General features: G+C 39.8%; 1 protein-coding gene across 4 annotated transcripts in view; it reads left to right on the forward strand.

Moving 5' to 3' along the window:
- The window catches only part of gogo (golden goal), a 209,201-nt gene that overhangs the window by 1,196 nt on the left and 188,828 nt on the right, over positions 1-19,177 (forward strand). The gene's annotated exons all lie outside the window — the stretch shown is intronic.

Genomic DNA, 19,177 nt, shown 5'->3' on the forward strand with positions numbered 1-19,177 from the left:
AGTTTCCGCTTTATGCCCACCCCTCTGGGGGTAGTGGAAATTGAATTTTAGGACTATCAGAGCCTCTATTTGATTTAGAAACGGTTTTGATCGTGATTTGATTTTGGACAGTGGGCTTAAGACACAAAGATTGATTTGGTTAAGTGTGAAAATTCCTCTAACATCCAATCCTCGGGGTGATTCGCTAACTCAGTTTCTAACACTGAATGATAGCCACCGAGCTCAATTTTTAATCTGTTGAAGGTTTTCTACGAAAAAATATTTTATTATCACTCAGTGAAGCAGCCAATGAATTTCGGTGACGGTGGCTATCATTTAGTGTTAGACACTGAGTTAGCGAATCTCCTAGGGGTAATCTGACAATTCTCACCTCATAAGCGTGTGATATGTCCAGAGTTCGGTTCCCGTTTGGATCAACAATACAAAATCTCCATTATGTTTGTTTATAGTTTTAGCTTTTTAGCGTTTACGGTAATAATATGTCCTCGGGTGTACGCTCGTATTTTATTTAGCTCTAAAATTAGAATTAGATACGTTGCCTTGCTGTAAAATAGACTGCTGCAGAATGTCGCATTGTTGCTTGTTGTTTATAAAACAGCCTTTAGAGGGTTAGTTACAATTTGAATGTAGTCGATATACTTAGCTAGTCGAACTGTGGTTAGTGTGGCACACATTATACAAGCCATGTATAAGCCGTGTGTTATGTCCGCTTCACGCTCGCTGGTTACAGATCCCGATATAAACGATGCAGTAGGTACCTACTCCTGACCTACTCGTATAATAGTGCTGACAGGGAACGTGTAAAAAGAAATATACACTTATACACAAAAAAGAAATCAAATCCCGTCGATTTCCCGAAAGACATGCAAATAAATTAAACCTTCCGCAATCAAAATTAGTACTGCATACCTCGAGTCCCTACGTAATGTCTATAAAGATATATAATAATTTACCAGACAAAATTCGTAACATAAACAATGAAAATAAATTCAACAAAATATTAAAAAACTTTTTATTAGAAAAAGGGCTACTATGCCGTAAATGATTTCCTAAACGACGAACATAAAAATAAATAATAATAATATCGGTCTCCCTACTAAGGTCTAAGGACCAAATTGCGACACCCAAACTGGGTATCCATAATACTTTGTACATACTTAATATGATGTAGTTTATGGAAATGCAATAAATGAAAAATGAAAATGAAAAATGCATCCTATCTATCTACTGTTTATTCAGTACAGCTATGTTATTGCAATCCGACTACAGCAGGACTACGGCAACATGTTTCCGGGTGTACGTATTCGTATTTTAGCTCTAAAATTAGAATTAAATACGTTGCTGTTCGGTTCGGGAGGCGCGTCTGCAAAGTATTGAGGGATACTGGCAAAGTTTTAAGACAACTCATCAAGATCTGGTAAAATGTACGCCGAAGCAAAAAAGGAACGAAATCCCGTATTTCCTCAACGAAGATTTCTTTGTCGTCGAAGATTTATATACCTACTTGCATCGTAGGAGATTTAAAGGATATGCTTTCATCGCCGACACAGCAATCGCAACCAACGGCAAGTATTATAAACCATGAATCTATGGTAAAATTACCTATTAATGATGCGAGAAAAAACATTTTTATTGTCAGCGATAAAATTAGTGTTTAGATATGATGTAATGTACTTAATTTCGTGAAATGATTTAATATGTATTTATAGAATAATTATTTAAATAAAAGGTCTCTTAGAGCCCTTTTGGCGGGCGGCATGTTCGGTTTAAAATTGCATTTATTATTCGTGCATGTAAAATAGTAAGTCAGTGGCCAATAAACAATGAACTAAAGTAGACGTGTTTTCTTTTTCCTGAAGGCCAACTCAAGTGAACCTTATTGCAATGACCAGTTGCCTTGCTGTAAAGTAAACTTCTGCAGCATGTCGCATCGTTAGAGGGTTAGGTACATTTTGAATGTAGTCGATATAGCTAGTCGAACTCTCGTTAGTGTGGCACATACCTAATACAAGACATGTGTGAGCGGTGTGTTAGTCTGCTTCACGGTTCACGCTCACTGGTTCCCGATACAAACGATGCTGTATCTCCCCCTAAGCTAGTGCTGACCAGAACTTACATATATATGTCTACTCTATAGTCGAATTTACGGTATGTTAGTTCAAGCCGACTACAGAAGGATTACAATTTTGGGGAGTTTAGGTATGTATGTTGATGGGTGTGACAGGTCGACCGCATTTTTTTTTTTATTATTCAGATACAAGTTAGCCCTTGACTGCAATCTCACCTGGTGGTAAGTGATGATGCAGTCTAAGATGATAGCGGGCTAACCTGGAAGGGGTATGGCAGTTTTTATTAAACCCATACGCCTTTGGTTTCTACACGGCATCGTACCGGAACGCTAAATCGCTTGGCGGCACGGCTTTGCCGGTAGGGTGGTAACTAGCCACGGCCGAAGCCTCCCACCAGAAAATTTCACTCGCGTTCGTCCGCACTGGGTTAGCGCAAGGGCTGTGCGGGTGTGCGGGGCGCCCCCCGCCTCATACCCCGATTTACATCTCGACTTATAGGTATCTATTTCTTGTAAATAGCTTGGCCTAACCCACAGATAACCAGAAACAACTAACTGGCAAAGCCAAGAACTAGAATATTTAGCTAGTTTTTCATTTGATGACTAGATCGTCCTTATTGATGCTGTCTAAGGCTAAGATCTATAGAGCGCACTTTGACTTTGCTCAGACTTAGATTGAGTTAAAACGAGACAGATTTATGTGAGCGATATAGCTCTGTCTCGTTTTAACTCTGTCTATGTCTAAGCTAAGTCAGAGTGCGCTCTATATATCTCACCCTTTGACAGAGACGGCTGACCTGGTAAGGGTACCTACTTCATAATATTAATTTTTTGCTCGTAATTCTATACGTTTTTATAATAAGCTCCCAGAAAACATATTGGAGATGTCTCTCAACAAGTTCAAAGTTTTCATAAAACGTAAACTAATTGAAAAATCCTATTACAATGTAAACTGTAAAGGATTATTTAAATGATAAGCAAGCTTGGGAATGAGTTGCTTAACGGCTTTGTGATAGTTCTAATAAGTTTAATTTATGATTTTGTAAAGTGGTGGTAATAAAAAGAATACCCGGCTGAGTTTGTTGTGGGCTCTTCTCAGACCTGGGCGCGTTTGGAACCCTCGTAGCTTTAGTTTTAAGTTTGCGTAATAATTATCACCACTATATCTTACAAATCCGACAACTGACAATCGAAAAGAGTAATTTATTACCTACCTACTGGCGACCCGCCCCGGCTTCGCATGGGTGCAGTGTAGATAGCTACTATAATGTGGTGTCAGTGAGATTTCAATTTTCCTAGGGATCTCTAATTTTTTAAGACTTAAACTATACCCATAAACCTTCCTCTTGAATCACTCTATCTATTGGTGAAAACCGCATTAAAATCCGTTGCGTAGTTTACAAGATCTACGCGTTCATACATACAGACAGCGGGAAGCGACTTTATTTTATACTATGTTAAGATTTTGAATAAATCATTTGACTTTGACTTTGATTTTGACTCAACCCTTGCTTTTTGTTACGTATAGAACGTCACTACGACGCGACGGGCGTCAAGAGGAAAAAACACCCTTGTATGGTGTCGTGAATTAGGACGGCTCTTTTTTTAAATTTCTTATGCATCGAAATACAAATTCAGCTGGTTTTTTTTTAATTTAAGCAAATTTCTTCGTTATGTTCACAAAAATATACTTACAGATTTTTCCATATATGAGTTAATGCCATGATAAATGCTAAGGGCCTGTGCAGATGAGGGACTATTTTTGTCCGCCGAGGACACAGATCCGTTAATTTTTACTAAGATGATTCGCCATACTATCCTGTCCTACTGTTCCTTTACCTAAAGTCCATCTTTTGCTGTAATGCTATGCAGTTCTTAAGTGGTCCATTTTTGTCCTCCGTCGACAATAGCCCGTCCGCCGTCGTCTTCTAATGCAGGCCCTTAGTAAGCAGTCAAAGGCCTCAGCTGATAAAAATAACTTAACTAAAGTTTAAAGCTTTCAGAAGTCATCATCATCATGATCAACTCATCGCCGGCTTACTACAGAACACAGGTCTCCTCTCAGAGAGAAGGGTTAGTCTACCACGCTGGCCATGTGCGGATTGGTAGACTTCACACACCTTTGAGAACATTATGGAGAACTCTCAGGCATGCAAGTTTCCTCACAATGTTTTCCTTCACCGTTAAAGCAAGTGATATTTAATTACTTAATACGCACATAACTCCGAAAAGCTAGAGGTGCGTGCCCGGAATCGAACACCCGATCTCTGATTAGAAGGCGGACGTCCTAACCACTAGGCTATCACAGCTTAGAAGAGTACCTATTTAGAAAGCTCAACCGCAGATACCTACTACGAACGTCTAATTTAATTATATCTCCCAGAAGCCTAGACGATAACAATATTGTGTCGTGAAAATGTAAAACAATATGAAAACAATTGAGCGTTCTTCATAATATCGTTTGCGGGAAGCGGGTCGAGTACTGACTGCTTCCACTGGAATGTAATAAGACGTTTAAAAATGCTATTTATTTGTCAGTCACGAGAAAAGGCTGCACGGCGGCGTTATGGAATAATTAAACCATGGTTTTTTTTATAAAATCCTCCCTTACAAATGTATAGGGACTGTTGATAGAAATCCGATAACGATTTCAACCGCCGAGTTTCTTGCTGGTTCTTCTCGGTAGGCATAAGTCCAAACTTCATCAACTGGGGACGATACGCAGAGAGACTCTGAGCTTTTATAAAATAACGAAATTCTAACACGCGCTGGCTCTTAGTCCATTAAAATGGTCTCGACTCGAAGGCTGGGAAACAATACACTTCGCTTCCTTTACCCGAGTGAGCTATCTGTGTTTGTGCCGAGTCTGGAGTTGGACGGAGGGCTCCAATTAAACTCTACCGTGTCTCTGCGGACCAGTGGGCCGTGGTTACAGTTAGGGTTGTTTACATACAAAATTTGTCTACAGCATTGAAATAAAATGCTCAAGAAATGAGATCAGTGCTTCAAATGCGGCCTGAAAAATATCAGCCAAAAAGCTTATTTCAAATTAGTCAAATTTTTATTTTTTTGTTGTAAAGTCAGTTACTATAACGCGGAATTGTTTCGATACTCGAATACTATCAACGTTGGTGAGACATAAAATCTCATACTAAGCGTAGGTAGGTACTGTAGTAAAATCCTTGGATAGTGCTCTAAAATATACGGTCGCCCGCCTACGCTAAACAAAATGTTTCGATCGTAGTACTGTGTATTCAATTTGGACAGTTGCTAACGTGTCGCTAACAAAGGCAAATTGTCAAAGCAACAGTAACAGTAAAAAGGTTACCTTTTTTACTGTTCCGTGACACGACAAATTGACAAAACGGAAAAATTGGCAAAGGGACTAGCTATCTACTTATGGAATCAATTCGATGTTTGTCCCTCGCGATTTCTACTAAAATATTTGACACTAACTTTTGCCCGCGATTTCCTCCGCTCTATATTCTTCTCAAATGAGAAGGGCTTGGCCATATTCTATCACATCCCGCTAACCTATCATCATCATCATCAACATCATGATCAAGCTATCGCCGGCTCACTTTTGAGCTCGAGTCTGCTCTTAGAAGGCCAAGTGGCCAAGTGCGGATTGTCAGACTTCGCACACCTTTGAGAACATTATAGAGAACTCTCAGGCATGCAGATTTCCTCACGATGTTTTCCTTCATTGTTGCCGTTAAAGCAAATGATATTATTTATTGAGGTGCGTGCCCGGGATCGAGTCCGCAGCCTCCCGAATAAAAGGCAGACGTCATTTTTATACACCTAATAGGTAGATCACAATTATTTGTCGTAGATTTACAAATTGTTATCAAAGACAACAATTATTGGAAAAGCTTTGTTTATGTAAGCGGCAATTTCTGCTTTTAATTGAACTGTCACCTCCACTGTATAGCGACGCCATATTTGTTAGAAAAACATTGTCTCAACATTACTCCTATATTTCCACCACTAGTCAGTAACTACCTATATAGAGTCCCTGCTATTACGCTGGAACCATATCTCATTAAAATCGAAATGACATCAGCCAAAATAAAAATATACCATCAGCTCGAAACTTCAGTCTAGTGCTGACATCACTAAAATGGCGCATTAGCGATTTGCGGGACTTATACAATGTTTAATAATGTGAGTAGATTAAAAAAATTAAAAAAGAATGGCGAGCAAACGAGCAGGCGGGTCACCTGATGTTAAGTGATTACCGCCGCCCATGAACATTTGCAGTACCAGAGGAACCACCAATGCGTTGCCGGCCATTCAGGAACTTGTTGGTCCGCCCCTTGAATAACCCCATGTTGTAATACAAGGTAAGTACAAGGCTTTTTCGAGTTCATTTATATGATCAGTTGTTTGCAGGGTTGCAGTTGTTTATAACTCCAATATGACAAACTTTGGAGTTTTAAACCAAGTTTCTAAGTCCTTATATCACCTTTAGCGCACGGGTATCACGCTACAATGCTCATTATTTTTTACCCGACTACGGCAAAACCAAAAGGACCTTATGATTTTACTAGTTTTCTAGGTATGTAATATGCATGATGTAGGTTTGTATTTATGTGTGTTCCACTGTATCGGCTAAACTACTGGGCCGATTTTGATGAATGAGGTTGTCAATCGATTTGTTATTATAGTCCGGGTGACATAGGCTACATTTTAAACGAACAAAATTAATATGGCGGATGTTGGAACCAAAAAAGTGGGAGTTTCAAATTTTTTTTTTGCTATCTTATCGACTGGGGTGTCAAATGAAAGACGACAACATTTAGAGTTCATAAATATAAATATTACAGCATTAAAATATACCAAGCGACAGAAAAACAATTTTACTATAATATTTCAGCGTTTAGTCGGGTGTTAATTTTCAACTTTGTTAGGTAGGTAATCTATTTATTAGTACATATTTATATCGTACATCGGTCCTAAATCCTAACCTTAGCTTACATAACATTACATAACACCGTGAACGAATAAATATTGCCGTTCTTATTTTTATCCATATTTACTTAATTTTACAAAATATAGAGTAGGTAAATTCCTACAGCATTTATTTAATTTTGTTGAATAAATCGGCCTGTAAGTAATACTCTTTGTTAAGTATCGAAACAAAATATGATATTAATTTTACAAATAAAGCACAGTAAGTACCTACAGTTTTCAATAAAATCCCGTCCGGAAAAGCGTTTCGAAATCCGGATTTATACGTTCAATGTTCATACAAACCGTGGCGCGTCGGATTTACTTCTGCGGTCCTTTGTTCTCTTTTTGTTAGAGTTCCGTACTCCCAGGGTGCGAACGGGACCCTATTACTGATTTTGTGTTTCGGTGGTGCAATAAAGTATATACATACAATATACATACATACAGTGGCGTGCACAGGATTTGAAGCCAGGGTAGGCATTAGTTAGGTAGGAACCTGTTTACTGGCAGGTCATAATGAAATATATACAACTGGGGTAAGCAGTGCATTTATGCCTCTATGACCTGCACGCCACTGCATACATACATACATACTGAGCCTCCGCTGTCCGTCCGTCCGTCTGTCTGTCAGCGGGCTATATTTCGTGAACCGTAATAGTTAGAGATCAGAAATTCTTACAGAATGTGTGTTTCTATTGCCGCTATAACTACAAATAATAGAAATTTTAAAATGGCCGCCGTTAAATTTAAAAAAGTTAAAAAGTGTTGTAATTTCTTGTACGATATGGTCCGGAACCCTTCGCGGGCGAGTACGGCTCGCACTTGACCGATTTTTATTCGTAAATAGAATTCATACAAAGTAACATCGGAAAACTTTATTTATGGGGGCAATTTTTTTTCAATAAACCGAGTCCGACCGAGAGATATTGCTATTGGGGATTTACATAGCCGTCAACCGTCATGGTCTGTTGGTTAAAATGCGAGAATCCTTACCCAGGGTTCACAGGTTCCAGGTAGAGAAATCGCAGAAACCTCGGAAAAACGCGTAAGAGTCGCGATTCGCCCTACGTTTAAGGCTGAGATCTATAGAGCGCACTTTGACTTTGCTCACACTTATGATTGAGTTAAAACGAGACAGATTTATGCGAGAGATATAGCTCTGTCTCGTTTTAACTCTGTCTTAAGTCTAATCAAAGTCAGAGTGCGCTCTATATATAGATCTCACCGTTAGACCTTCTGGAGCTAGGCTTTTAACTCGTCACTAACTAGTTTTTTACCTAGATTTTATTAAATTTGTATAACGCGAACTCGCCATCCTCACATAAACTTTAACAGTTTCTAGAGGATGGCGAACTGTTTATTTTAAAATGTATTATTGAAATTTACGTGATCAATAAAAAAAAAAAAAAACTCATTGTAAGTTCTCGCAATAGTGTTATTGCGAGAACTTAAAATTTCTATGATCTATATTCTTCTGCACTAATATTATAAGTTTAGAAGTAGTTATCTCTTATAAAAAGATAATTTAAATCTAAATATGTAAAAGGAAAAGGTGACTGATTGACTGATCTATCAACGCACAGGCAAAACTACTAGACTGATCGGACTGTGGCATGCAGATAGCTATTATGACGTAGATATCCGCTAAGAAGGGATTTTTGAAAATTCAACCCTTCCCTAAGGAGTAACATAGGGGTTTGTGTGTACCTATTCCACGCGGACGAAGTCGCGAGCATACGCTAGTAATTCATAATTTAGCGTACCTACCATCTGATGATAAGTAAGAAGATGTATCCGTTGTGCCGCCTATTTTATTGCGTGTATTTGCAATAAATAAATTACATTTTCATAATATCACATAATAACAAAGCCTATAATCGCTTGAAGGAACATATTATGTAATCGGATCTGTCTGTGTCACTTCGCGAAGACGTATTTGATTACGTCAGGTAAGGCTTCAACACTTCATTATTGATTCTCGAACGACTGATCGGAAACATACATTGATGATCGAACCCTGTTGCAAACTATGTAAAGAAGTTGGAACAAATATTGGGACAAACATTTTGCATTGGTAGAGTTATAAGTCCCGCAAATTGCTTATGCGCGTGGCCGCCATTTTAGTGACGTCAGCACTAGACTGAAGTTTCGAGCTGATGGTATATTTTTATTTCAGCTGACGTCAAAATGACGTCATTTCGATGTTAATGAGACATGGTTCCAGCGTAATAGCAATTTGCGGGACTTGTACCCATTTATGTTATCTGCGTATTCATCGTCAACTCATTACAGGCACGGGTCTCCTATCTGAAAGGCCTTAGCCCCTTAGCTTGCCTCAAACTTCACACACCTTTGAGAACTTGCTAATTAGATATACATGTACACTTTTCTGTCTTTCTTTTATAATAGTAAAGAATATTAAACTAAAAAACAATGAGTATGGAGAACTCTCAGGCACGCAGGTTTCCTCACGGAGTTTTCCTTCAACGTTAAAGCAACAAACCCTTCTCATTCCAGACGAACTGTGGCTGTAGCTAACTTGACAAGTTGCGAGCTGTGGGTACCAGGCTGTCATAAGAATTGAGGAGGTAAAATCAACCCACAAACTGAGCCCACAAAGCTTGTCAAATATCGAAAGCAGCGTGGCCATCGCCAAGAATCGCGTCGCCTCACTGTCCCCTCCATTAATAAATACAGACGCCTGCCGCGCCGTGTCCTATAAATTCACGCTACATGGTAGGTACACAATTTCGGCACGAAATTGGTAGGGTTGTCCATAAATACTGCACAACTTAAGTCTTAAGGGCTCAGAAAATAGTACATTTTCCATGAACAATCGCCATATGGAACATGTGAACATGTGAACATGAATGCCCATTCGGCATCAGTTTTCCTCTCCATTTTTGAAATAAGTAGATAGTTCAAGTCAAGAGTGAATTTAGGAATCTTTTGGTTCTGGGCAAGCGCTCTCTAACTTACGCTGCATCATAACTTACCTACCAGCAGGTCCGTCGGGTTGCACCCAAGAGCTAGGTATCTAGTACGTATACACGGTAGTGTTTGTATAATTTTGATTTCGTTCGATATTTTTCCTTCGATAATTTCTTATTCACCGGGACATGGGTCGTTGCTAAAGAATGGAGGGCGTACGGACTAGTCAGTTCTAATTGGTTCTAATAGATCAAACCGTTGGTCCACTCGTCTAAAAAGCCATGTCGTCCTAGTGTCATCCCAAGCTGAGGTTCGACCGTTCAAGAGGCACCGTTAGGAAGGTGTTGCCCCCGATCTCATCAGTCTGTCCGGTATCTATAAAAGGAAAAGATGACTAACTGACTGACTGACTTACATGAACGACTGACCGACCGAATGACTGAGTGACTGGCTGACATCAACCGCACAGCTCAAACTACTGAGCGTATCGGGCTATTTGGCATGCAGATAGCTACTATGACGAAGGCATTCGCTAAGAAAGGATTTTTGAAAATTCAACACCTAAGAGGGTGAAATAGGGGTTTGAAATTTGTGTAGTACACGCGGAGGAAGTCGCGAGCATAAGCTAGTATACAAATAATCTGGAAAAAAACTATGTTTTACTGATTTGCCTAGTTCTATCTACCTCGCCCTCTAGTTAACTGTCGGATAATAATTAAAACAAGATGATCGCAGCACGAGCAGCCCTCCTGTATAGGGATGAATCAATATTTTGCCCTTATTTCACCCCTCGGCCGCTCCCGTTTGATACGCAATGCTTAATTTGTGTATGTATGCGTGTTTGTGTGCGTGATCGAGGGGGTGCTTTTGGTGTTTTTTTTTTGTAAGCACTTTTGTCGTAGGTCGGAAATATTGATTTGTGAACTTACATAACAAAGGAGCACTGTAATATTCACCTGTTTTATTTTATTTAGTGCTCGTTTTTCAATAGACAGTTTTTTCATGAATTACTTTATACGATCCATTCATTTTATATCAGGCTGTCTGTACAGTCTTGATGTCATAATCATCATCATTATCAACCGATAGATATCCACTGCTGGACATATAGGTCTCTTGTAGGGACTTCAAAATTTTTTAGGGGTTGTAGGGATTTTCAAAACAAAGTATGGCTCTTCCCAGTGATTCCAAAAAAATAATGGTATGCTATTCTTGACCTTCTTCTTTTCTTGTAGTGCTCCTATCGGAGGTTGACATCCATTAGGGCCATCTGCACCTTGGACGCTGCGCGGAATAAAAATCGGGTACTCTTCCCGTACCATATTGGCGTAAATTCTTGAGCCACGATGTTCTTCTACAGCCTGGTGGTGTTCTGCCGGCTATTTTCCCGTGAATTATTCTTGGTCTTAATATTAACTCTGTTCCATTTAGAAATGAAACATATTTATGTACAGTACGGGGTCGAAAGTAATGTACATTGGCCTTTTTTTTGTTTTTGTTTTTTAAAAAGAATATTAGCCATGTTAAATGACTAATATTCCCCTTTCCTCTCCAACTAAGCATCAAGCTTGTGCTAGGAGTAGGTACGACAATAGTGCAACGGGCGGGGTTTGGACCGTCGACCTTTCGGTTTTCAGTCCATTTACCGGTTGAGCTATTGAGGCTCTGTCTGTCTCTCTGGCATTTAGAATGACATTTCGGCTTTGTAGAGCGTTTTCTCTGTCACTCATACCTATATGACGTTTTGTTGGTCTCAACGACAGAGACAACGCTTTACAAACCTGCTATCTCCATCTAAAGGCCTATGAACATTACTTTCGGCCGAGTACTGTACCTACTACCTACCTATAGTACGCGACAGGTCAAAATTGCAATCAGGGAGGGAACGCCCCGCACACTTGCACAGTCCCTGCGCTAACTAGGTGCGGGAGAGCGCGGGTGACGTGCGGGTTCCCCCGACCTCATACCCCGATTGCTATCACGACCTGTCACGGCCTATGCGGACTATACTTAGTTACCTAATTAGGCTGAGGTCACCTTTGTAATTATCTCAGGTGATCGTAAATTAAGTCGCGCTACTTTGCCCCTGTTTCGTACATTTTCCGTCTTAAATTTAACCCTATCTGAACTTACGGGCTTAGAGATAAACGCAGAACCAAATTAAGTAGATTTTGGACTTTAACTAAGTGTTAGAGTCCAAAATCTATTTAATTTATGGGACTTTGTTTTGTTATTGCATATTTTATTTGCTTGGTTTGCTAAGTGCTTGTCATTGCCATAATTCCCATGATTTCTATAACTGAAAAAAATAAATTTTCTAATATTATGCACTAAAAGTGAAAACTTGAATGCAATCTTTTACAATCAATTTTGAATCGTCAATCTCCACTGATTCAAAATCAAATCGGCGATTGCTCTTTTCATTAATTCAAATTATACAAACCATGTAAGTTGTAAGTAATTATTGCAAAAAAAATTCGGAACATGAAATGGATCTAAATATTTCTTTTTAGGGTTCCGTACCTCAAAAGGAAAAACGGAACCCTTATAGGATCACTTTCTTGTCTGTCTGTCTGTCTGTCAAGAAACCTACAGGGTACTTCCCGTTGACCTACAATCATGAAATTTGGCAGGTAGGTAGATCTTATAGCTGACATTTGGGGGAAAATCTGAAAACCGTGAATTTAGGGTTAGATCACACAAAAAAATTGAATTGTGGTCATGAACCAATAATTAGTATTTTCAACTTTCGAAGTGAGTGACTATATCAAGTGGGGTATCATATGAAAGGTCTTCACCTGTACATTCTAAAACAGATTTTTATTTATTTTTATGCATCATAGTTTTTAAATTATCGTGCAAAATATCGAAAAAATACGACTGTAGTACGGAACCCTCATTGCGCGAGCCTGACTCGCACTTGGCCGGTTTTTTTTAAGATAGATAGCTAGGGTACCTACTTAACTTAATTGGATTATTTAGAGGTAGGCAGCTAAGAATGATGTGCTTCCGTAAATTTCTTTTTTGTAGTCACTTATAAAAACTGAAGCCATCGCAATGTTTATAACACGAGCCACGTTAAATGGGGCAATATCTTTCGGATGGCCCATGAAACTTAGGGCGGCAAACTTTAGGCCATAAAGGACCGCAATAAAGCCAGCGCATAGCCGTTGTCTCCTCGTAAACAACAAACTAATCAAAAATATATGAGCCAGTATGAAGCCTCTATGAATATTCGGGGTTCCTTCCTTGAGATAATCGGGGATTAAGCTAAGAGACGAGAGCTGGCTGGGAGTGGAGGTAGGTGATTACGCTTAGCTAGGCTTTATTAAAGTTGTTTTAAACTTTTGAGGATCCAGACTCCAGAGTTAAGCTTTGAATCGGGTATTAAGTTAGCACCTCCTAAAACTTAAGTGTTAATCGACAAGAGTCAATTAATCGTTACGGTACGTGGCAGAAAGTAATGTATATCGGCCATTAGAATGATATTTCAGCTTTGTAGAGCGTTGTCGCTGTCACTCATACCTATATGACGTTTTATCGGTCTCAACGACAGAGACAATGCTCTACAAATCTGGGTCTCCTTCTCTCATCTCCTCTCCTCTCCTCAATCTCCTTCTAAAGGTCGATGTACATTATTTTCTGCCGCGTACTGTAATTCTGTAATAAGCTGTGATAGCCTAGTGGTTTGGACGTCCGCCTTCTAATCGGAGGTCGGGGGTTCGATCCCGGGCACGCACCTCTAACTTTTCGGAGTTATGTGCGTATTAAGTAATTATTAAATATCACTTGCTTTAACGGTAAAGGAAACATCGTGAGGAAACCTGCATGCCTGAGAATTCTCCATAATGTTCTCAAAGGTGTGTGAAGTCTACCAATCCGCACATGGCCAGCGTGGTAGACTATGGCCAAAACCCTTCTCTCTGAGAGGAGACCCGTGCTCTGTAGTGAGCCAGCGATGGGTTGATCATGATAATGATGATGATGACTGTAATTCTGAGTAATGTTCAGTTGCATTACAGGCGGTTAAAGTTATCTACTGTTCTGTACGGTTGGTTGGGTTGCTTAAGCTAAGATTTTGTTACCTTTCTCTGGACCTAATTTTATAATCTTGTTGGTCAAACTTTGAAGTTGAATGCTCGCCGTAACGTAGCTCTAACAACCCCCTGTCGTTATTTATACGTCCATGTGTCTGTCATGCAACTGCACAACTGTTATGGAATTAACACAGTTATAGTAAAACTAGCTGATGCCCGCGACTCCGTCCGCGTGAAATTAGGTTTAAAAAATCCCGTGGGAACTCTTTGATTTTATTTTATTTATTTATTTATTCAGATACAAGTTAGCCCTTGACTGCAATCTCACCTGGTGGTAAGTGACGATGCAGTCTAAGATGATAGCGGGCAAACCTGGAAGGGGTATGGCAGTTTTTATTAAACCCATACCCCTTTGGTTTCTACACGGCATCGTACCGGAACGCTAAATCGCTTGGTGGTAACTAGCCACGGCCGAAGCCTACTACCAGATTTATTTCCATTATTTCCGGAATAAAAATAGCCTATGTGCTTCCCCGGGATGTAAACTATCTCTATCCTACTAAATTTCATCGAAATCGGTTACACGGGTGGGCCGTGAAAAGCTAGCAGACAGACAGACTGACAGACAGACGGACAGACACACTTTCGCATTTATAATATTAGTATGGAAGGATGGATTTTATCGACCGGTTAGATTGCCACTTGAGTGATCTCACCAGTCTCAATTAATAGTAGTATCCTAAATATATTATAAAAGGAAAAGGTGACTGACTGACTGATCTATCAACGCACAGCTCACACTACTGGACGGATCGTGCTGAAATTTGGCATGCAGATAGCTATGATGACGTAGGCATCCGCTAAGAAAGGATTTTTGAAAATTCAACTCTTGAGGTGGTGAAATAGGGGTTCGAAATTTTGTGTAGTCCACGCAGACGAAGTCGCGAGCATAAGCTAGTTTATTGATGAGACTGTAAGACAGAACGGTCTAACCAGCCCCCCAATTGTGTAAGAATAACCATTTCATGGCTATCGCAATCGTCAAAAATTCTGCCCTTTGATTGGCTGTGAAAAAATGTAAACAGCGAATCAACCAATCAAATCGCAGAATTTCTTGACGATTGCGATAGCCATGAAATGGTTATTCTTACACAATTGGGGGGCTGACTGGAAGATGTGCGATGAGGGTTGTTAGAGTTACCTACACGCATTCGGCTAATTGGCCTGTAACTGTAGTCTATAACTAGCTCACACAAAGCCTTTGTAACTCAGGTTATATTCGGTAGAGAGAGCAGGGAAAATTACAGGGACTGGGAAGTGATAATTTCATATTATTACAATTACGTAAGTAAGTACCTATTTTAGAGACTACTAGCTTATGCTCGCGACTTCGTCCGCGTGGACTACACAAATTTCAAACCCCTATTTCCCCCCCTTAAGGGTTGAATTTTCAAAAATCCTTTCTTAGCGGATGCCTACGTCATAATAGCTATCTGCATGCCACAGCCCGATCCGTCCAGTAGTTTGAGCTGTGCGTTGATAGATCAGTCAGTCAGTCAGTCAGTCAGTCAGTCAGTCACCTTTTCCTTTTATATATTTAAGATTAGATTTCCCCATCCCGAAAGATCACGGAAGATTTTCCCTTATACACTTTTAGCACGAGCTCACAGCACACACCCCTATAGTTTTGCTACAAAAAGTTTCTAGCCCAAAAATTAAGATGGTTTATTTGGATTTGCAAAAGTACCTTATTACAGATTTAATGAAAAATTGGTAAGTATCTACAGCTTGTGATAGCCTAGTGGTTAGGACGTCTGCCTTCTAATCGGAGGTCGGGGGTTCGATCCCGGGCCACCTCTAACTTTTCGGAGTTATGTGCGTTTTAAGTAATTAAATATCACTTGATTTAACGGTGAAGGAAAACATCGTGAGCAAACCTGCATGCCTGAGAGTTCTCCATAATGTTCTCAAAGGTGTGTCAAAGTCTACCAATCCGCACATGTCCAGCGTGGTAGACTATGGCCAAAACCCTTCTCACTCGGAGAGGAGACCCATGCTATGTAGTGAGCCGGCTATGGGTTGATCATCATGATGATGATCTGCAGCTAACTTTAAATTTTCCACTCGTAATTTTTGGTCAAATAGGTAGAAGTAGAGAGATTTTTCGTCATAACTCGATTTTAATAACTGTATCATCCAAATATCAAGGGCTCAAGGCTCAAGCTCCAGCTGACTTCAAAATGTTGCGTGACAAATTCACTTTTATTAAATACAGTCAGAATGAGCTAATTTCACAAATATCGGCTGCGGGGCGTTACCGAGGGGACGATTCCCATCAGCATCGAATAGTGTTCCCGCAACCTCATTGTTGTTTGGTCACGGATGATAAATTGCTTATACTACAATCTAATACGATATTGGCAGTTCTGATGACGCATCAGGGAGCTTACTGCAAACTGTACGCTGCGTGCAAAATATGTATTAGCATATAAATTGGCAGATTTCACAAACCTTTGAGAACATTGAAATGAAATGAAATCTCCTGAGGAGACCGCCGACGTCTTAACCTCTAGGCTCACTCAAACACTCGAATCTTTGTCTATTATAAACATACGAGACGTGAATTTAAACAGAAAAGCAGGGTATTATTAGCTATTTTTGGATTAGTTATTCAAATGTCCTCTTATTAAACCCGCGCGCGGATATTGATCACAACGCGTAGAGGCTTATCGAGAGTTTATAACCTAAAACTGCAATATTAACATTATTAACTTGATTAGGGCACAATAATTGCTATTGCAACCACTTAATCAAAATGGCGACCTAAACACAAAAAAAGCATTCAATAGTCATCATGGCTTCTCCGCAACAGATCACGTGACGTCCGTTGAAAACGGCGGCAAGTGGCAACCACAAGTGCGACATTATTCTCTCTTTTTTTGAAGCAAAATTATGAGGCACTCTAATAAATCTAGGTTCATATCTAGATATATTTGAGTGCCTCATACCTATTTGCTTGTAGGTACGTGGGAGGTAGTTCAGACACTGGAAAGGTCATACCACAGTCGTATAGAAGGTCCATTTGTGGAATTAAATGTAACAAGTTAAATAAAAGCTTTTAAAATGTTCTGAAGCACATGACTGGGCACTGTCGGTAATTTGTTGTCACTTGTCAGGCATAAACGGTCAAGCTGTGGTTTTATTTTCTGGATTCTAGGTTAAAGTAAAAATAAATAGGAGTAAAACCAAACCTTTCTAGAGCAGTACAGTACGCGGCAGAAGCGTTCATTTCTGACTGGATAAGCGCGTCTTCAATCTTGTAGACATTTATTACGTCATCAATCAGCACGCAGCAGCGAATTTTAGTAGGTACCCAGTAGGTACGCTAAATTGCAGATAAATAATCTAAATATATAAAAGGAAAAGGTGACTGACTGACTGACTGACTGACTGACTGACTGACTGACTGACTGACTGACTGATCTATCAACGCACAGCTCAAACTACTGGACGGATCGGGCTGAAATTTGGCATGCAGATAGCTATTATGACGTAGGCATCCGCTAAGAAAGGATTTTTGAAAATTCAATCCTTAAGGGGGGAAAATAGGGGTTTGAAATTTGTGTAGTCCACGCGGACGAAGTCGCGAGCATAAACTAGTAAAATACAAGACAATTCAATCAAATACTAAATCAAACCAAGATCTAAGGCATCAATACCCATATTATAAATGCGAAAGTGTGTTTGCTTGTTGGTTTATTGGTTTATTGGTTTGTTAGTTTGTCATTCAATCACGTCGCAACGGAGCAACGGATCGATGTGATTTTTTTGCAGGGGTATAGTTTATGTTTTATCCCGGAAAAATCAAAGAGTTCAAACGGGATTTTTAAAAACCTAAATCCACGTGTTCGTAACTCGCGGGCACCAGCTAGTACACTACAAAATGAAAACTGACTAACTGACAGTTTAAAAACTTGAGGTTTCATTTTCAGTTCAGGTTTTCACTATAACGCGCTCACTAAGAAAGAAAACCTAACCGAAGCAGGACGGCTACTTAGACCGTATAAAAGCCGGTTAAGTTAAAGAAGCCGGTCACTGAAAATCAGCGTTGGGGCGTCTGGTACCTCAGATATTTGCTCTAGAGGTTTGTGTCTGAGGGGCCCGACGTCTCAACACAAGCTGAGTGGCCTACCTGTTCGAGGTGTTGCACTGCTGTACAGGACGATATTGCCTACACCATGTACCACCTATATACCTCGAATAAACATTATTCTATTCTATTCTATTCTATTCTATTAAGTGCGGTCAAGTCGCACTCGAAGGGTTCCGTACCCTCATACAAGATTATGTACTTTTATTATTAACTTTACAAGGCAGCCATTTTTAAATTTTTATTATTGTTGCTATAGCGGCAACAGAAATACAATTCCGTGAAAATTTCAACTCTCTACCTATTACGGCTCACGAGATACAGCCCGCTGACAGACAGACGGGTAAACAACGGAGGCTTAGTAAATAGTAATAGGGCATTGGAACCCAAAAAACGAAAATAAATCAGGTAAACTGCATTTGTAAAAAATATTGTGTGGCTCTTTGAAATGGTTCCTAATCTCTACGCTACCCCAGTCTCCAATGTATTTTATTATAACTAGGGACTTACTCATTAATTAAATGTGGCTTTTTGAAATTGTTCTCAAAAACCCTACCCTACTAATATACCTACACAGTATAAACGCTACTACTGAAGCTGTGATAGCCTAGTGGTTAGGACATCCGCCGTTCTAATCGGAGGTCGGGGGTTCGATCCCGGGCACGCACCTCTAACTTTTCGGAGTTATGTGCGTTTTAATTAATTAAATATCACTTGCTTTATCGGTGAAGGAAAACATCGTGAGGAAACCTGCATGCCTGAGAGTTCTGCATAATGTTCTCAAAGGTGTGTGAAGTCTACCAATCCGCACATGGCCAGCGTGGTAGACTATGGCCAAAACCCTTCTCAGTCTAAGAGGAGACCCGTGCTCTGTAGTGAGCCGACGATGGGTTGATCATGATGATGATGATGATGATGATGATGAAACGCTACTATTCATTTTGCTGCCACGCATTTTAAAATATAATGAAAAAGCAACTTGTAAAACAAAGCAAGTAGGTACTATAGTTAAAAAGTCAATTTCAGCACTGTACA

The sequence above is a fragment of the Maniola hyperantus genome, chromosome 11, assembly GCF_902806685.2.
Source record: "Maniola hyperantus chromosome 11, iAphHyp1.2, whole genome shotgun sequence".
In the NCBI taxonomy this organism is placed as follows: Eukaryota; Metazoa; Arthropoda; class Insecta; order Lepidoptera; family Nymphalidae; genus Maniola; species Maniola hyperantus.